This window comes from Drosophila miranda, assembly GCF_003369915.1.
Source record: "Drosophila miranda strain MSH22 chromosome Y unlocalized genomic scaffold, D.miranda_PacBio2.1 Contig_Y2_pilon, whole genome shotgun sequence".
NCBI classification, from domain to species: domain Eukaryota; kingdom Metazoa; phylum Arthropoda; class Insecta; order Diptera; family Drosophilidae; genus Drosophila; species Drosophila miranda.
Window position 1 is genome coordinate 21730158 of NW_022881614.1, and position 18843 is coordinate 21749000.

Below are 18843 nucleotides of genomic sequence, written 5' to 3' on the forward strand. Positions count from 1 at the left end.
GCTGCTGGGGCGCGGGCCCAGAGGCCCACGATATGTGCAGCGTTTGCACGTGCCACATCATGCCGTCTCGCACCGCGGAGCGCACCTCCTGCGAGACGAACGGCCCGATGGCAGCGGCTCCTCGACCTGTGGGTCTGTCGGCCGCTGATCCCCTCGCCGCGCCGTCGACCTCCCCCTTGTGCGTGCCGACGACTCCTCTTCCTTGGCCGTACGCGTCGAACGCGTGGACGCCAGCTTCGAGGCCCGCTCACTGGGCTCCTCCTTCCGCGTCTCCGTGCGCCCCCTCCTTCCTCCCTCAGGCCGCTCCTCGCGCTTACTGGGGTGGGGCTTCTCGCGCTTGTCGGTGCGGGGCTCTTCGTGCCTGCTGGTCCGGGGCTCCTCGCGCCTGCTGGTCCGGGGCTCCTCGCGCTTGCCGGTGCGGGACTCCTTGCGTCTGCTGGTCCGGTGCTCCTCGCGCTTGCCGGTGTGGGGCTCCTCGCGCTTGCTGGTGCGGGGCACCTCGCGCTTGCTGGTGCGGGGCTCCTTGCTACTGCTGGTCCGGGGCTCCTCGCGCTTGGTGTGGGGCTCCTCGCGTCTGCTGGTCCGGGGCTCCTCGCGCTTCGCCTCGCGTGCGCGTTCTCTCCGTGGCGCCGGCTCCCAGCTCACCAATTCTAGGTCACTTTCCGCCTCGGTGTACCCCGGCAATACCATGGGGGACACCGTCGGTCCATGGATCCCGCGGTTGACACTAGCGGTGAGGCCAACAATTGTAGCTCCGGGGACCTACTCCTTCCTACTCGATCTTTGCTCCTCGCGCTCGACCTGGTACGCCTGCCGCAGACTTTGTGTATCACCCATAGCCTGATACCCGCGGCGAATCCATTTTCGCTGCTCCGCTATGTACCTTATTAAATGCTGCTGCATCTTAAACTTTTTCTTTTTTCCACGTGGTCAACTTTTGAAAAGACCTGATCGAGCGCTGCTCCCCCCTTTATAAGGGCTCGTGCCGGTGTTCACCGTTCCCTGTAACGGTGCCTTGCATGGGCCCGTGGGACGGCTCTCTCTTGCTTTCCAGTGGCTCTCTCGCTCGCTCCCGTTTTGAAAGTTATCCGCGCCTCTCGCCGCGTTAACCCTAGGGTGCCCCCTAATTTTGTTAGCTTTCCTCCGGTTCCCACTTTTTTTCCTTTTCCCTTTTTTTTTTTTTATTTGGCCCTTTCTACTTCCAGGTCTGGCGACGTGTTGTCCGGCTCCGCCTTGGAGCTGGTAAGCCTCCCGAGTTCTTGGGTTCCTCATCTCACCTTGCCTTTCTTCCAGCCCGTCCTTGGGTTCCAGTCCAGTGTGCTGACCTATCTCCCAGCCCGTGACCAATAGGTCCTCCGACCTTTCGCCCGTGCTGCCAAACATCGGCCCGCCCCCCGTGGCCAGCTCCGCCCGTCTCTGGATCGGCTTAGACGCGGATGTCACCCCCGTGCAGCGCCTCGGACCCAGGGATCATCCGATTCCCCAGCCGGTAGACCGCGCACGGGCGGCATCCGCTTTTGTCCCGCCATCCCCGACGTTAGCAGCTGGCTTCGATGCCCTGGACCCGGACCCGAACTTCTGCTCATCTCGGAACCCCCTTCTCGGGCGCCCCCTCGTCCGTCGACGCACCACGCAACCCGCCCCCCCTGTGATAGTGGTAACCCGGGTATCTTCTACCTTCTTTGCCTTTGATCAGTTCCAATTGGCTGACGAGCTAATCCTTCTTTTTTTTTCTTGTAGGTCCAGCTTTATTGGTCCGCCGGCCGCCGTCTGCTGCTCCGTTTTACTGAACCTTAGTTGTAAGAGCATCCTGTACGGCCTTGTCCTGCGTGGCATCAAGTTGGGCCACCCGCTCCTCCCTTGTGGGCGATTCATGTCCTGCGTGACACGCGTGGTTCTTAGTTTTATTGAACCTTAGTTGTAAGAGTAACTCGTACGACCTTGTCCTGCGTGGCATCCAGCTGGGACTCTCCTTTCTGCCCCTGCCGTTAGTCTCTGTCTTCCGTGCTCGTCCACCCTTTTCCGTATGCCTCGCCCGTTGCCCCTCCTTGTGCGTCGTCTACGCTTCGGCTCCCGGGCCTGTTTTGGGGTTCCTTCCCCGGGTTGTGGATTCAGGTCCCCTATATGCGCGGTCCGCGTCCGTTTCTCGCTGTCCTTCTTTAAGTTACAAATGACCGGGGACACGAAATCCATTATGGTGTAGGGCCCGTCATCTTTCGGGGCCAGTTTTGCCGCAAACCCTTCGGCCGCGTTGGATAGATGGTGTTGCTTGGCCCATACCTTGTCTCCAATCGTGGGTTTCCACGCTCTCCTCCTCAGGTTATAATACCTCGCCTGGTCCTGCGCCGCTCTTTCGAGATTCCGCCTCACCAGTTGAAACACCTCTCTCAACTTGGCCGCGTTCTCGTCCGGAGTGTGCGTGCCCTGTCCTGTGCCAAGCGCTTCGTCATCGTATAGAGCCTTTGGTAGCCTCGGCTCTCTCCCTGGGACCACGAATGCCGGCGAGTACCCGGTGGATTCGGACACCCCTGAACTTACGGCCAACATTATCTCTGGCCATTTCTCATCCCAGTTCCTCTGGTTCCCTTCGGTGAACTGAGCTATCATAGTTTTCACTGTCCGATTAGTTCGCTCCGTCGGGTTCTCCTGCGGCGTGTACGGGGCCGTGAACTGATGCCGTACACCCATCTGCTCCAAAAACCTCTTAAAAGCTCTACTGGTGAACTGGACGCCATTATCTGTGATCACCACCTTCGGCACGCCAAACCGGGACACGATGCGCTCTCGGAACGCTTTCGTTAGTGCTTCCGCAGTGGCCTTTCTCAAGGGGACCAACTCGGTCCATTTCGAGAACCGATCCACCATCACCAATAACATGGCATTCCCATGCTTTGACCTGGGCAGAGGGCCCACGAAGTCGGCACACACCGTTGCCCCCGGCTCTTCTGGCACTTGTGTCAGCATTTTCCCCGCCGTCTGCAGTTGACTTGGTGTGTAGCGTATGCAGTTTTCACACTTTCTCACGTATGTCCTCACATCTCGGTGCATCCCCGGCCAGTAGTATCGGGCGGCTACTCGGGCCATCGTCCTTCTGCCGCCCGCGTGCCCCGCCTCCGGCGAGTCGTGATTCTCTCTTATAACTCTCTCTCTTAGATCCTTCGGTACGCATAACTTCCATGATGCTATCTCCTCTTCTCCAGCCCGGTGCGGGATGTGCCGGTATATCCGGCCTGCTTCCTCGACGTAAACCGGATATTTCCTCGGTTCCGTCCTCATCCTCTCTTTGACCTTTTGAATCCATCCGCACTCTGCCTCCGGTTCGTGTCCCTTTTCTGCTTCCTCCTCGGTGGTTCTCAGGCATCGCTCCGCCAATGGCTGTCGGGACAGTGCATCCGCCACTACGTTCAGCTGCCCTTTCCTATATGCCACTTCGAAGTCGTATTGTTGTAGCTCCAGCGCCCACCTGGCGATCCTCCCTGTTGGACTCTCGATGCTGTTCAACCATTTCAACGCCATGTGATCCGTGACCACCTTGAAATGGTATCCCTCCAGATAGGGCTTTAGCTTTCTTATAGCCCCTACAATGGCCAGACACTCATTTTCAGTCGCCGAATAGTTCTTTTCTGCGCTATTCAGAGTCCTACTGGCGTATGAGATGATCCTCTCGCCCTTCTCCGTCTCTTGCGTCAGGATCGCCCCCAGTCCGTAGTCGCTGGCGTCCGTCTGAAGCACGAATTTCTTTGAGAAATCTGGGCATGCCAACACCGGATCTGCTGTCAGCCGACTTTTTACGTCCTCGAACGCTTGTTGCTGTTCCGTTGACCATTCCCACTTGGCCTTCTTCTTCAGCAAAGTGCTGAGGGGCTGCACCAACGTGGCGAATCCCTTTACGAAACGCCGGTACCAGGAGGCCACGCCCAAGTATTGTCGTAGCTCTTTGACACTCGCTGGCGGCTGCAACTCCTTAATGGCCGCCACTTTCTCGGGATCGGTGCAGATTCCGTCTCCCGTTACCAAATGCCCCAGGTATCGTAGCTCCTTCCTAAAAAATTGACACTTGTCCACATTTAGGCGCAAGTTGGCGTTCTTCAACCGTCGAAAAACTTCTTCGAGGTTGCGCTTGTGCTCCTCCTCGGTACGGCCGATGACAATGATGTCGTCTTGGTACGCGAACGCGTGTGGCATCATCTCGGGGCCTATCACCTGGTCCAATGCCCTCTGAAACGTAGCCGAGGCTGAGTGGAGTCCGAATGGCATCACCTTCCACTGCAACAGCCCTTTGCCGGGCACCGTGAACGCGGTGAACTTCCTACTGCCTTCCTCCAGTGGTATCTGCCAATATCCGTCCTTTAAGTCCAAGCTACTGATGAACCGTGCCTCCCTGAGCTGGTCCAAAATGTAGTCTATTCTTGGCATGGGGTACGCATCCTTGATGGACTTCGCGTTTATCTGTCTGAAGTCCACGCATAATCTCCACTTTCCCGTCTTCTTTTTGACCATCACGATGGGTGAACTGTACGGGCTCTTCGAGGGCTCAATACACCCTCTTTCCAGCAGTTCGTCAACCTGTTGGTTGATTTCGGCTTGCATCTTGGGATTTTTGGGATAGTAGCGCTGTTTGACCGGCTGCGCGTCGCTCATAGAGATCATTCAGTTCTCGGAACTCCTCCAACTCCTTTGCCAGGAAGTTTTCAACCGATCCCTCCTCCGCTCGCGTTCCGTCGGATGCGGGCTCGACAGACCTTCCCGTGTTCGCTACCACCGCCACTGACAGCTTCTCCTCCAACCGCCCCTGGCGGTGGCCTCTCGCCGGGATCACAATCCTGTGTCCCGCACAGGTCACCTCTGCTCCGACCGCGGCGAGGAAATCCCATCCCAGAACCAGCTCATCTATTACTCCGGGCAACACGAGAAGCGGGATTGTAACGATCTTGTCCCCGAAGGCCAGCTCCACCTCGATCTGGGAATTGATTTCCCGGCTGCGTCCGTCAGCCAGCCGCACCAGCTTCCACGTCTCTTTCTGTCGCCCCTCTTCCCCCAGTCTACTCGCCGCCTCGCAGCTGATAAAACTGCTTGTCGCCCCGGTATCGACCGTTGCTTTCCAGTTGCTGCCCGCGATCCTCACTACCGCCGACAGCTGGACATCCTCCTCCGTGAGTTCTCCTATGAGCTTTGGGGGGCTTCGTCTTGCGACCCTGGCACGGCCCTCCGCGGCTTGGGTCGCGGGGCGTTTCCCGCTTTCTGGCAGCACTGCCATGTCGGGGCTCCTACCTTGCCGCACCTCCAGCAGAATGTTATAGGTCGGCCATCGCATGCTTGTGCCCAATGGCGGTCACTTCCACATCGTCGACACGCCTGGGCTGGGTTTTTCACGAACCCAGCCTCTATGTTCGTGTTCGCTTGGTCGTCCCGCCGCGTTGGGACCGGCCTTTTTTCCCTTGTCGAATCAGAGCTGGCTGTCGTGTCGCCCTGGCAGCGGCGACATATCTCCGTTACTGCCGGACGAGCGAACGGATTGTTTGCTTTTGCCTTATTCGCCGGACACTCCCGTTGGAACTCCAGCCGGTCCCTCTCCAGAGCCTCAAACTCGTCGGCCAGCGTCATCATGTGATCCAGGTCTCTGCACCTATGTGGCCGGATGAACACCCTCAGATCGGGCATGCTGTTGTCTCTAATGAGCTCCAACTGCTCTTCGGGCGTGCATTTTAGTGGCCGCATAAGGGTCTGCATCTCCACCATGTAGTCCTTGAATGGCTCTCCCCATCTTTGCTTCCTCAACCTCACCTCCTGGAGTAATTTTTCAAAATACCCCCTCGGCAGGAAGTATGCTTGGAAGCTACGCGCAAATGCGTCCCATGTCTGCCACTGCCTGTTGTTGGCTACAAACCACATGAGCGCCCGACCCTTTAGCAGCTCAGGCATGGCTCGCGGAATTAGATTCAACTCCAACCCGTACATGTCGGCTGACCACTCGATCTGTTCCAGGAACTCGAGTGGTTTCGCCGTTCCGTCGAACCGAAACGACCACTCCCTGACCTGCTTGGCGACGTGGGCAAAACTCGAACTGGGCGGTCTCGTGGTTTGTTCATCTAGTCCCCGTCGACGATCCTCCCCTGCTCTCCCTTCTTCCAATCCCTGTGGGTTTCTCGCGCCCCCTTGCTCCGGCTGTGCTGGCCTGGTTGGCCTCTCCCCACTCTCTGCCCGCGGTCGGCTAGGCGACCGGCTTTTCACCGGGACCGCCAGGCTCGCGATGAGCTCCTCTGGGGTCTCGGACGGCCGTCTCCACAGCGTTACTTGCTCCGCACTCGCCGGCAGCGTCAGGCGCTCGTATGGATCCGCCCCGTCCTCCATTTGGGCCGCGGTCACGGCTCCTCCCGCTTTCATCTCCCAGGCCTCGAGCGCGTCCGCATACTCCGGTTCCTCTCCGTGTTTCTCTATCCACTCCTTGAAGATTCGGCGCATCTTGGTCAGCGTGCCTTCCAATCGAAGACCGCACGCCCGCGCGCACTGGACCAAGTCCTCTTTCCTCAATGAATGAACCCATCGTCGGCTCCTCATTTTTGTGCCCTCGCGATACCAAACTCAATACCGCCCTTCCCAAATGCACTTTGTATTTTGCTTGTCGAGAGGCCCCACGTTGGGCGCCAGTTGTAACGGACCGTTCTTTTCCCGTCTGATGCAGCTGGGCTGGCTCAGCGGTCGGTAGGCTCGCTGCAACAATATTTGTATGTTGCCCCGACGACAAGTAAGAAGGCACGGGTTGGGTCTTGTACTGGTATGCTAGTATGCTTTATTGGTATCTTAAGTCTATCTTACTCTATTCCGACTCCGGTGCGGGTCCTCCTCGTGGTTCTCCTCTGTGGTTCGATGAGCGTGGCGCTCCCTGGGCCCCCCACGGCGTCGCCGAGCGTGGCACCGCCGGCTCTACTGACTGGGGCTAGCGATTCTTGGCACGTGGCCCAAATCCGCCTCTCAGTCAGGCGGCTGACGCGTTCGCTCTCACTCGACTCCCTTGGCTTTGCGGCCCGAGGATGCCTCACTCCTGGTGGGTTGCGCGTCAAGCGTGGCACCGTTGGTTCAAGGGATTGGGGTCTTTGGCTCTTGGCTTCACGCTCGAGTCCGCCTCTAAATCCTCACGCAACGTGTTCGCTTTCTAACGATCTTTTCCCTTTGCTTGGTCTCACTCTTGTCACTCACTGTGCACTTCACTCTTGCTAGCTCCGTTTGCTGACTGTCCCTTGTTCCTGGTCGCGGCCCTCCTCTTATAGGCTCGCTTCTGCGTCAGCGCCGCCGATGCCGCCTGGCGCTAACGGCACTTTCCGCCATGCGGTGCCCGTATTTTTCCATCGGCGTTCCTTCATTCCCTTGTCGCTTTCCAACGGGACCTGGCTGGTGGCGTGATCTCATGACCATATTTGGTCATGCGCTGGGCCACTGCCGGCCCGATCCCGTCATCCCGCGGACCCGATACTAATTCAGTATGGCTTTCCTCCGGCAGACGCTGCTAATATTAAACGACACGACAAAGAGTGCGTGCGAGAGAGACAGAAAATCAGTCTGAGCGTGACGTCGGGCGATGCGTAGCCAGTGCAAATTGATTTGTTCCTTTTGGCTATAAAAATTATCTGATCTGGTCCAGATTCAGCAATCTGATAGATATGGTCGTTATCTATGATTCTGCGTTTTTAGTTTTCTCGAATGTGCAATATTGTAGATGCCCCAGATTTTCGTCCTTTGCGGGGGCGGAAGGGGGTGTGGCGAAATTTGGACACAAATCGGTCAAGGTCCGATATCACAGGAGTGTGGGTACCAAATTTGGTTGCTCTGGCTCTTATAGGTTCTGAGATCCTTGAACTCATATTTTGCAATTGGCAAAGCCGACCATGAAACCTGTGTGTTAGAGAGAGACAGAGCGAGAAAGAATGAAATTGTTTTCTTGATTCTGGCTATAATAATTATACAATCTGGTTGAGATTTTACACTCTAGAACATATAGTCATCCTCTACGATTCTGCGTTTTTGGTTTTATCGTATCTTTAAAAATGTGGATGCCACAGATTTTCCTTCTTTGTGGAAGTGGGCGGAAGTGGGCGGGGCGAAGTTTTGAAATATTTTTGTAGCAGTGACATATCACAGAATTTTGGACGGACAGACGGCCAGACGGACGGACGGACAGACGGACAGACGGACAGACAGAAATGGCTCAATCGACTCGGCTATTGAATCTGATCAAGAATATATATTACTTTATGGGGTCGGAAACGATTTCTTCTGGACGTTACACACATCCACTTTTACCACAAATCTAATATACCCTAATACTCATTTTGAGTATCGGGTATAATCACGCCCTCGCTCAAGGGTCATTCATATGCAGCGTTAAGTAATTTATGGAAGCACTACACTTCCTCCGCCCATTAGCAAACATTTTATTACTACATTTTCAGTATTTTTTCGTCGTCTTGAGCACGAAGCGGCCTCGAGAGAGGTGCCGTGCCGCAAAAAACCAAAATCTCCTTTTCACTAAAATGTTTTATAATGCAGATAGATAGATGGTGTAAAATATGGACCACCCATTAACGCTCTGACGACGACGCGGTGGCGTCAACGTGCAACGAAAACACTTCAACTGGCAACAAACAGCGCAGAAGAGCGCTTTGCCGCTCAAGGGTTGTTTTAATTGCTTTGCAAAGTAGAACAACAATAACATCGGGAACGGGAAAAACCTGCCGGTTAAGGCCGATTTCACAATTCCACTACTATTTCTCCCTTGGCCCCTCTTATTATAAGTTTTTGAAATGTATTGTAACGGACCGTTCTTTTCCCGTCTGATGCAGCTGGGCTGGCTCAGCGGTCGGTAGGCTCGCTGCAACAATATTTGTATGTTGCCCCGACGACTCTCAGTCAGGCGACTGACGCGTTCGCTCTCACTCGACTCCCTTGGCTTTGCGGCCCGAGGGTGCCTCACTCCTGGTGGGTTGCGCGTCAAGCGTGGCACCGTTGGTTCAAGGGATTGGGGTCTTTGGCTCTTGGCTTCACGCTCGAGTCCGCCTCTCAATCCTCACACAACGTGTTCGCTTTCTAACGCTCTTTTCCCTTTGCTTGGTCTCACTCTTGTCACTCACTGTGCACTTCACTCTTGCTAGCTCCGTTTGCTGACTGTCCCTTGTTCCTGGTCGCGGCCCTCCTCTTATAGGCTCGCTTCTGCGTCAGCGCCGCCGATGCCGCCTGGCGCTAACGGCACTTTCCGCCATGCGGTGCCATGATCCTCTGAAGTATAGTCTTAACTTTTACAGCCACGACCTGTGGATCTTCACCCGCCGCGAGCTAGAACCAGTTGGGAATTACAACAGCGCAATCAACGAAAAAGCAACCGACACGTGGGGATTATTGCGCGTATATGCGGAATATGGTGTTGCTATGGGGTGGGATCACTTTTTTCCGACTTGTGTGTTGTTCTAAGATTCTTCCTTCTTCAATGCCGATCGCCGATCGGATCGCTACGAAGCTGTTGAAAAAGATAGAAAATCTGGAAATTTACAAAAAATCAATTCAGTTGGCAGCGGTGGGATTCGAACCCACGCCTCCGAGGAGACTGGTGCCTTAAACCAGCGCCTTAGACCGCTCGGCCACGCTACCATATAAATATAAATGGGCTCATTTGGGAAAAAAGAAAATGTCAATCAATCGAAATCAATTTCTGGCGTAAGCCTTCTGCTCTTGCCTTCTCTGGCTGCTGCATTAAAATGTTTATTATATTTACAAAACTGTCATCATTTTTGCTTAGACAGCGGCGTCAGCTTAGAAATGCGTTTAAAATTCAAATGAAAATGCGAATTTATGCGTGACAGGCGGTTGGACGGACGCCCTGCTGCTGCAAGCCATAAACTGAAGCCGGTGGCAGGGAACCGTAGCCGGAGCTGGCACAGGCACTGGCGCAGGAGCAGGACTTGGGTATCTAGAAAAAGGAGAAGACTCCGACGGTACAAAACATCCGCAATGAAATTAGAAAATTTCAATAAAAATCTTTGCACGGTACGACAGGGAAAACAAAAACAAAGTCTGCGGTTGGCCAGAGGGTGCTCCAAGGACTGGGAAACCAGTCGGCAACAACAGAGCAGCATTTGCGGTTTCATTAAAATGCCACCGAAAGGGAGCAAAAAGTCAGACGCCGCGTCAGCATAGAAAATATTTGCCACACGTGAATTTATACAAATTTAAGTCGGTCGCGGCTTTGGCGGCTACTTAGGAAATGGTAGCGTGGCCGAGCGGTCTAAGGCGCTGGTTTAAGGCACCAGCCTCCTGGGTTTGAATCCCACCGCCGCCAACTGAATTGATTTTTTGTAAATTTCCAGATTTTCTATCTTTTTCAACAGCTTCGTAGCGATCCGATCGGCGATCGGCATTGAAGAAGGAAGAATCTTAGAACAACACACAAGTCGGAAAAAAGTGATCCCACCCCATAGCAACACCATATTCCGCATATACGCGCAATAATCCCCACGTGTCGGTTGCTTTTTCGTTGATTGCGCTGTTGTAATTCCCAACTGGCTCTAGCTCGCGGCGGGTGAAGATCCACAGGTCGTGGCTGTAAAAGTTAAGACTATACTTCAGAGGATCATGGCACCGCATGGCGGAAAGTGCCGTTAGCGCCAGGCGGCATCGGCGGCGCTGACGCAGAAGCGAGCCTATAAGAGGAGGGCCGCGACCAGGAACAAGGGACAGTCAGCAAACGGAGCTAGCAAGAGTGAAGTGCACAGTGAGTGACAAGAGTGAGACCAAGCAAAGGGAAAAGAGCGTTAGAAAGCGAACACGTTGTGTGAGGATTGAGAGGCGGACTCGAGCGTGAAGCCAAGAGCCAAAGACCCCAATCCCTTGAACCAACGGTGCCACGCTTGACGCGCAACCCACCAGGAGTGAGGCACCCTCGGGCCGCAAAGCCAAGGGAGTCGAGTGAGAGCGAACGCGTCAGTCGCCTGACTGAGAGTCGTCGGGGCAACATACAAATATTGTTGCAGCGAGCCTACCGACCGCTGAGCCAGCCCAGCTGCATCAGACGGGAAAAGAACGGTCCGTTACAATACATTTCAAAAACTTATAATAAGAGGGGCCAAGGGAGAAATAGTAGTGGAATTGTGATATCGGCCTTAACCGGCAGGTTTTTCCCGTTCCCGACGTTATTGTTGTTCTACTTTGTAAAGCAATTAAAACAACCCTTGAGCGGCAAAGCGCTCTTCTGCGCTGTTTTGTTGCCAGTTGAAGTGTTTTCGTTGCACGTTGACAGCCACCGCGTCGTCGTCAGAGCGTTAATGGGTGGTCCATATTTTACACCATCTATCTATCTGCATTATAAAACATTTTAGTGAAAAGGAGATTTTGGTTTTTTGCGGCACGGCACCTCTCTCGAGGCCGCTTCGTGCTCAAGACGACGAAAAAATACTGAAAATGTAGTAATTAAATGGGGTACATATATTAGATTTGTGGTAAAAGTGGATGTGTGTAACGTCCAGAAGAAATCGTTTCCGACCCCATAAAGTATATATATTCTTGATCAGCATCAATAGCCGAGTCGATTGAGCCATGTCTGTCTGTCCGTCTGTCCGTCCGTCCGTCTGTCCGTCTGTCCGTCCCCTTCAGCGCCTAGTGCTCAAAGACTATAAGAGATAGAGCAACGATGTCTTGTATCCAGACTTCTGTGATATGTCACTGCTACAAAAATATTTAAAAACTTCGCCCCGCCCACTTCCGCCCCCACAAAGGACGAAAATCTGTGGCATCCAAAATTTTAACGATACGAGAAAACCAAAAACGCAGAATCGTAGAGGATGACTATATGTTCTAGAGTGTTAAATCTCAACCACATCGTATAATTATTATAGCCAGAATCAAGAAAACAATTTCATTCTTTCTCGCTCTGTCTCTCTCTAACACACACGTAGTATAGCCGGCTTTGCTTAGAGTAAAACATTAGCGCCTAGATCTCAGAGACTATAAAAGGTAGAGCAACCAAATTTGGTATCCATACTCCTAATATATCGGACCGAGACGAGTTTGTTTCAAAATTTCGCCACACCCCCTTCCGCCCACGCAAAGGACAAAAATCTGGGGATATTCAAAAATCTCAGAGACTATTAAGGCTAGAGTAACCAAATTTGGTATCCGCACTCCTGTTAGATCTTACTATAAAACGTATATCTCAAAATTTCGCCCCACCCCCTTCCCCTCCACAAAAGACGAAAATCTGTTGCATCCACAATATTGAAGATACGAAAAAACTAAAAACGCAGAATCATAGATAATGATCACATCTATCAGATTGCCGAATCTGGATCAGATCAGATCATTTTTATAGCCAATAGGAACAAATCAATTTGCAGTGGCTACGCAGCGCCCGACGTCACGCTCAGACTGATTTTCTGTCTCTCTCGCACTCACTCTTTGTCGTGTCGTTTAATATTAGCGGCGTCTGCCGGAGGAGAGCCATACTGACTGTAGTGCTGCGGTGTCAGCAGCAACTTAGTCAGTATGGCTCTCCTCCGGCAGACGCCGCTAATATTAAACGAAACGACAAAGAGTGCGTGCGAGAGATACAGAAAATCAGTCTAAGCGTGACGTCGGTCGCTGCGTAGCCACTGCAAATTGATTTGTTCCTATTGGCTATAAAAATGATCTGATCTGATCCAGATTCAGCAATCTGATAGATATGGTCATTATCTATGATTCTGATTTTTTAGTTTTTTTAGTTGCTGCGGACACCGCAACTCTACAGTTATACCCCATACTAAGTCAGTATGGCTCTCCTCCGGCAGACGCTGCTAATATTAAACGACACGACAAAGAGTGCGTGCGAGAGAGACAGAAAATCAGTCTGAGCGTGACGTCGGTCGCTGCGTAGCCACTGCAAATTGATTTGTTCCTATTGGCTATAAAAATGGTCTGATCTGATCCAGATTCAGCAATCTGATAGATATGGTCATTATCTATGATTCTGCGTTTTTTGTTTTCTCGAATGTGCAATATTGTGGATGCAACAGATTTTCGTCCTTTGTGTGGGCGGAAGGGGGTGGGGCGAAATTTTGAGATATACGTTTTATAGTGAGATCTAACAGGAGTGCGGATACCAAATTTGGTTACTCTAGCCTTAATAGTCTCTGAGATTTTTGAATATCCCCAGATTTTCGTCCTTTGCGGAGGCGGAAGGGGGTGTGGCGAAATTTTGAAACAAAATCGTCTCGGCCCGATATATTAGAAGTGTGGATACCAAATTTGGTTGCTCTAGCTTTTGTAGTCTCTGAGATCTAGGCGCTAATGTTTTACTCTAATCAAAGCCGCCTATGCTACGTGTGTGTTAGAGAGAGACAGGGCGAGAAAAAATGAAATTGTTTTCTTGACGCTGGCTATAATAACAATACGATCCAATTCAGATTCCGCAGTCTTAAAGATATGGTCATTCTCTACAATTCAACGTTTTTTGTTTTCTCATATCTTTATAATTGTGGATGCCACAGATTTTTGTCCTTTGTGGGGGCGGAAGTGGGCGGGGCGAAGTTTTGAAATATTTTTGTAGCAGTGACATATCACAGAAGTCTGGATCCAAAACATCGTTGCTCTAGCTCTTATAGTCTTTGAGCACTAGGCGCTGAAGGGGACGGACAGACGGACGGACGGACAGACGGACAGACAGACATGGCGCAATCGACTCGGCTATTGATGCTGATCAAGAATATATATACTTTATGGGGTCGGAAACGATTCCTTCTGGACGTTACACACATCCACTTTTACCACAAATCTAATATACCCCAATACTCATTTTGAGAATCGGGTATAAAAATAGGCTAAAAACGAGGGGGAACGTTGTGAGTTGCTGCGGACACCGCAACTCTACGGTTATACCCGATACTAAGTCAGTATGGCTCTCCTCCGGCAGACGCCGCTAATATTAATCGACACGACAAAGAGTGCGTGCGAGAGAGACAGAAAATCAGTCTGAGCGTGACGTCGGGCGCTGCGTAGCCACTGCAAATTGATTTGTTCCTATTGGCTATAAAAATGATCCGATCTGATCCAGATTCAGCAGTCTGATAGATATGGTCATTATCTATGATTCAGCGTTTTTAGTTTTCTCGAATGTGCAATATTGTGGATGCAACAGATTTTCGTCTTTTGTGGTGGCGGAAGGGGGGGGGGGCGAAATTCTGAGATAAACGTTTTATAGTGAGATCTAACAGAAGTGCGGATACCAAATTTGGTTACTCTAGCCTTAATAGTCTCTGAGATTTGTGGATGCCCAAGATTTTCGTCCTTTGCGGTGGCGGAAGGGGGTGTGGCGAAATTTGGACACGAAACGGTCAAGGTCCGATATTACAGGAGTGCGGATACCAAATTTGGTTGCTCTGGCTCTTATAGGTTCTGAGATCCTTGAACTCATATTTTGCAATTGACAAAACCGACCATGAAACCTGTGTGTTAGAGAGAGACAGAGCGAGACAGAATGAAATTGTTTTCTTGATTCTGGCTATAATAATTATACGATCTGGTTGAGATTTTACACTCTAGAACATATAGTCATCCTCTACGATTCTGCGTTTTTGGTTTTATCGTATCTTTAAAAATGTGGATGCCACAGATTTTCGTACTTTGTGGGGGCGGAAGTGGGCGGGGCGAAGTTTTGAAATATTTTTGTAGCAGTGACATATCACAGAAGTCTGGATCCAAAACATCGTTGCTCTAGATCTTATAGTCTTTGAGCACTAGGCGCTGAAGGGGACGGACGGACGGACGGACGGACGGACAGACGGACAGACAGACAGGGCTCAATCCACTCGGCTATTGATGCTGATCAAGAATATATATACTTTATGGGGTCGGAAACGATTCCTTCTGGACGTTACACACATCCACTTTTACCACAAATCTAATATACCCCAATACTCATTTTGAGTATCGGTATAATAACGAGGGGAACGTTGTGAGTTGCTGCGGACACCGCAACTCTACGGTTATACCCGATACTAAGTCAGTATGGCTCTCCTCCGGCAGACGCCGCTAATATTGAACGACACGACAAAGAGTGAGTGCGAGAGAGACAGAAAATCAGTCTGAGCGTGACGTCGGGTGCTGCGTAGCCACTGCAAATTGATTTGTTCCTATTGGCTATAAAAATGATCTGATCTGATCCAGATTCAGCAATCTGATAGATATGGTCATTGTCTATGATTCTGCGTTTTTAGTTTTCTCGAATATGCAATATTGTGGATGCAACAGATTTTCGTCCTTTGTGTGGGCGGAAGGGGTGGGGCGAAATTTTGAGATATACGTTTTATAGTGAGATCTAACAGGAGTGCGGATACCAAATTTGGTTACTCTAGCCTTAATAGTCTCTGAGATTTTTGAATATCCCCAGATTTTTGTCCTTTGCGGGGCGGAAGGGGGTGTGGCGAAATTTTGAAACAAACTCGCCTCGGTCCGATATATTAGAAGTGTGGATACCAAATTTGGTTGCTCTAGCTTTTGTAGTCTCTGAGATCTAGGCGCTTATGTTTTACTTTAAGCAAAGCCGCCTATGCTACGTGTGTGTTAGAGAGAGACAGGGCGAGAAAAAATGAAATTGTTTTCTTGATGCTGGCTATAATAATGATACGACCCACAGATTTTCGTCCTTTGTGGGGGCGGAAGTGGGCGGGGCGAAGTTTTGAAATATTTTTGTAGCAGTGACATATCACAGAAGTCTGGATCCAAAACATCGTTGCTCTAGCTCTTATAGTCTTTGAGCACTAGGCGCTGAAGGGGACGGACAGACGGACAGACGGACGGACGGACAGACAGACAGAGCTCAATCGACTCGGCTATTGATGCTGATCAAGAATATATATACTTTATGGGGTCGGAAACGATTCCTTCTGGACGTTACACACATCCACTTTTACCACAAATCTAATATACCCCAATACTCATTTTGAGTATCGGGTATAAAAATAGGCTAAAAACGAGGGGGAACGTTGTGAGTTGCTGCGGACACCGCAACTCTACGGTTATACCCGATACTAAGTCAGTATGTCTCTCCTCCGGCAGACGCCGCTAATATTAATCGACACGACAAAGAGTGCGTGCGAGAGAGACAGAAAATCAGTCTGAGCGTGACGTCGGGCGCTGCGTAGCCACTGCAAATTGATTTGTTCCTATTGGCTATAAAAATGATCCGATCTGATCCAGATTCAGCAGTCTGATAGATATGGTCATTATCTATGATTCAGCGTTTTTAGTTTTCTCGAATGTGCAATATTGTGGATGCAACAGATTTTCGTCTTTTGTGGTGGCGGAAGGGGGGGGGGCGAAATTCTGAGATAAACGTTTTATAGTGAGATCTAACAGAAGTGCGGATACCAAATTTGGTTACTCTAGCCTTAATAGTCTCTGAGATTTGTGGATGCCCAAGATTTTCGTCCTTTGTGGTGGCGGAAGGGGGTGTGGCGAAATTTGGACACGAAACGGTCAAGGTCCGATATTACAGGAGTGCGGATACCAAATTTGGTTGCTCTGGCTCTTATAGGTTCTGAGATCCTTGAACTCATATTTTGCAATTGGCAAAACCGACCATGAAACCTGTGTGTTAGAGAGAGACAGAGCGAGACAGAATGAAATTGTTTTCTTGATTCTGGCTATAATAATTATACGATCTGGTTGAGATTTTACACTCTAGAACATATAGTCATCCTCTACGATTCTGCGTTTTTGGTTTTATCGTATCTTTAAAAATGTGGATGCCACAGATTTTCGTCTTTGTGGGGCGGAAGTGGGCGGGCGAAGTTTTGAAATATTTTTGTAGCAGTGACATATCACAGAAGTCTGGATCCAAAACATCGTTGCTCTAGATCTTATAGTCTTTGAGCACTAGGAGCTGAAGGGGACGGACGGACGGACGGACGGACGGACGGACAGACGGACAGACAGACAGGGCTCAATCGACTCGGCTATTGATGCTGATCAAGAATATATATACTTTATGGGTCGGAAACGATTCCTTCTGGACGTTACACACATCCACTTTTACCACAAATCTAATATACCCCAATACTCATTTTGAGTATCGGGTATAATAACGAGGGGGAACGTTGTGAGTTGCTGCGGACACCGCAACTCTACGGTTATACCCGATACTAAGTCAGTATGGCTCTCCTCCGGCAGACGCCGCTAATATTGAACGACACGACAAAGAGTGAGTGCGAGAGAGACAGAAAATCAGTCTGAGCGTGACGTCGGGTGCTGCGTAGCCACTGCAAATTGATTTGTTCCTATTGGCTATAAAAATGATCTGATCTGATCCAGATTCAGCAATCTGATAGATATGGTCATTGTCTATGATTCTGCGTTTTTAGTTTTCTCGAATATGCAATATTGTGGATGCAACAGATTTTCGTCCTTTGTGTGGGCGGAAGGGGGTGGGGCGAAATTTTGAGATATACGTTTTATAGTGAGATCTAACAGGAGTGCGGATACCAAATTTGGTTACTCTAGCCTTAATAGTCTCTGAGATTTTTGAATATCCCAGATTTTTGTCCTTTGCGGGGCGGAAGGGGTGTGGCGAAATTTGAAACAAACTCGCCTCGGTCCGATATATTAGAAGTGTGGATACCAAATTTGGTTGCTCTAGCTTTTGTAGTCTCTGAGATCTAGGCGCTTATGTTTTACTTTAAGCAAAGCCGCCTATGCTACGTGTGTGTTAGAGAGAGACAGGGCGAGAAAAAATGAAATTGTTTTCTTGATGCTGGCTATAATAATGATACGACCCACAGATTTTCGTCCTTTGTGGGGGCGGAAGTGGGCGGGGCGAAGTTTTGAAATATTTTTGTAGCAGTGACATATCACAGAAGTCTGGATCCAAAACATCGTTGCTCTAGCTCTTATAGTCTTTGAGCACTAGGCGCTGAAGGGACGGACAGACGGACAGACGGACGGACGGACAGACAGACAGAGCTCAATCGACTCGGCTATTGATGCTGATCAAGAATATATATACTTTATGGGGTCGGAAACGATTCCTTCTGGACGTTACACACATCCACTTTTACCACAAATCTAATATACCCCAATACTCATTTTGAGTATCGGTATAATAAAAACGAGGGGAACGTTGTGAGTTGCTGCGGACACCGCAACTCTACGGTTATACCCGATACTAAGTCAGTATGGCTCTCCTCCGGCAGACGCCGCTAATATTAAACGACACGACAAAGAGTGCGTGCGAGAGAGACAGAAAATCAGTCTGAGCGTGACGTCGGTCGCTGCGTAGCCACTGCAAATTGATTTGTTCCTGTTGCTATAAAAATGATCTGATCTGATCCAGATTCAGCAATCTGATAGATATGGTCATTATCTATGATTCTGATTTTTTGTTTTTTTAGTTGCTGCGGACACCGCAACTCTACAGTTATACCGATACTAGTCAGTATGCTCCCTCCGGCAGACGCTGCAATATTAACGACACGACAAAGAGTGCGTGCGAGAGAGACAGAAAATCAGTCTGAGCGTGACGTCGGTCGCTGCGTAGCCACTGCAATTGATTTGTTCCTATTGCTAAAAATGATCTGATCTGTTCAGATTCACAATCTGATAGATATGGTCATTATCTATATTCTGCGTTTTTGTTTTCTCGAATTGCAATATTGTGGATGCAACAGATTTTCGTCCTTTGTGTGGGCGGAAGGGGTGGGCGAAATTTGAGATAAACGTTTTATAGTGAGATCTAACAGGAGTGCGGATACCAAATTTGGTTACTCTAGCCTTAATAGTCTCTGAGATTTTTGAATATCCCAGATTTTGTCCTTTGCGGGGCGGAAGGGG

At 50.4% G+C, this 18843-nt stretch overlaps 1 non-coding gene across 1 annotated transcript; it reads right to left on the bottom strand.

Moving 5' to 3' along the window:
• Positions 1–9557: 9557 nt before the first annotated feature.
• Positions 9558–9639, bottom strand: Trnal-aag. Its single transcript has one exon. It is a non-coding gene; the product is annotated as a tRNA-Leu (tRNA).
• Between the last annotated feature and the right edge of the window lie 9204 nt (positions 9640–18843).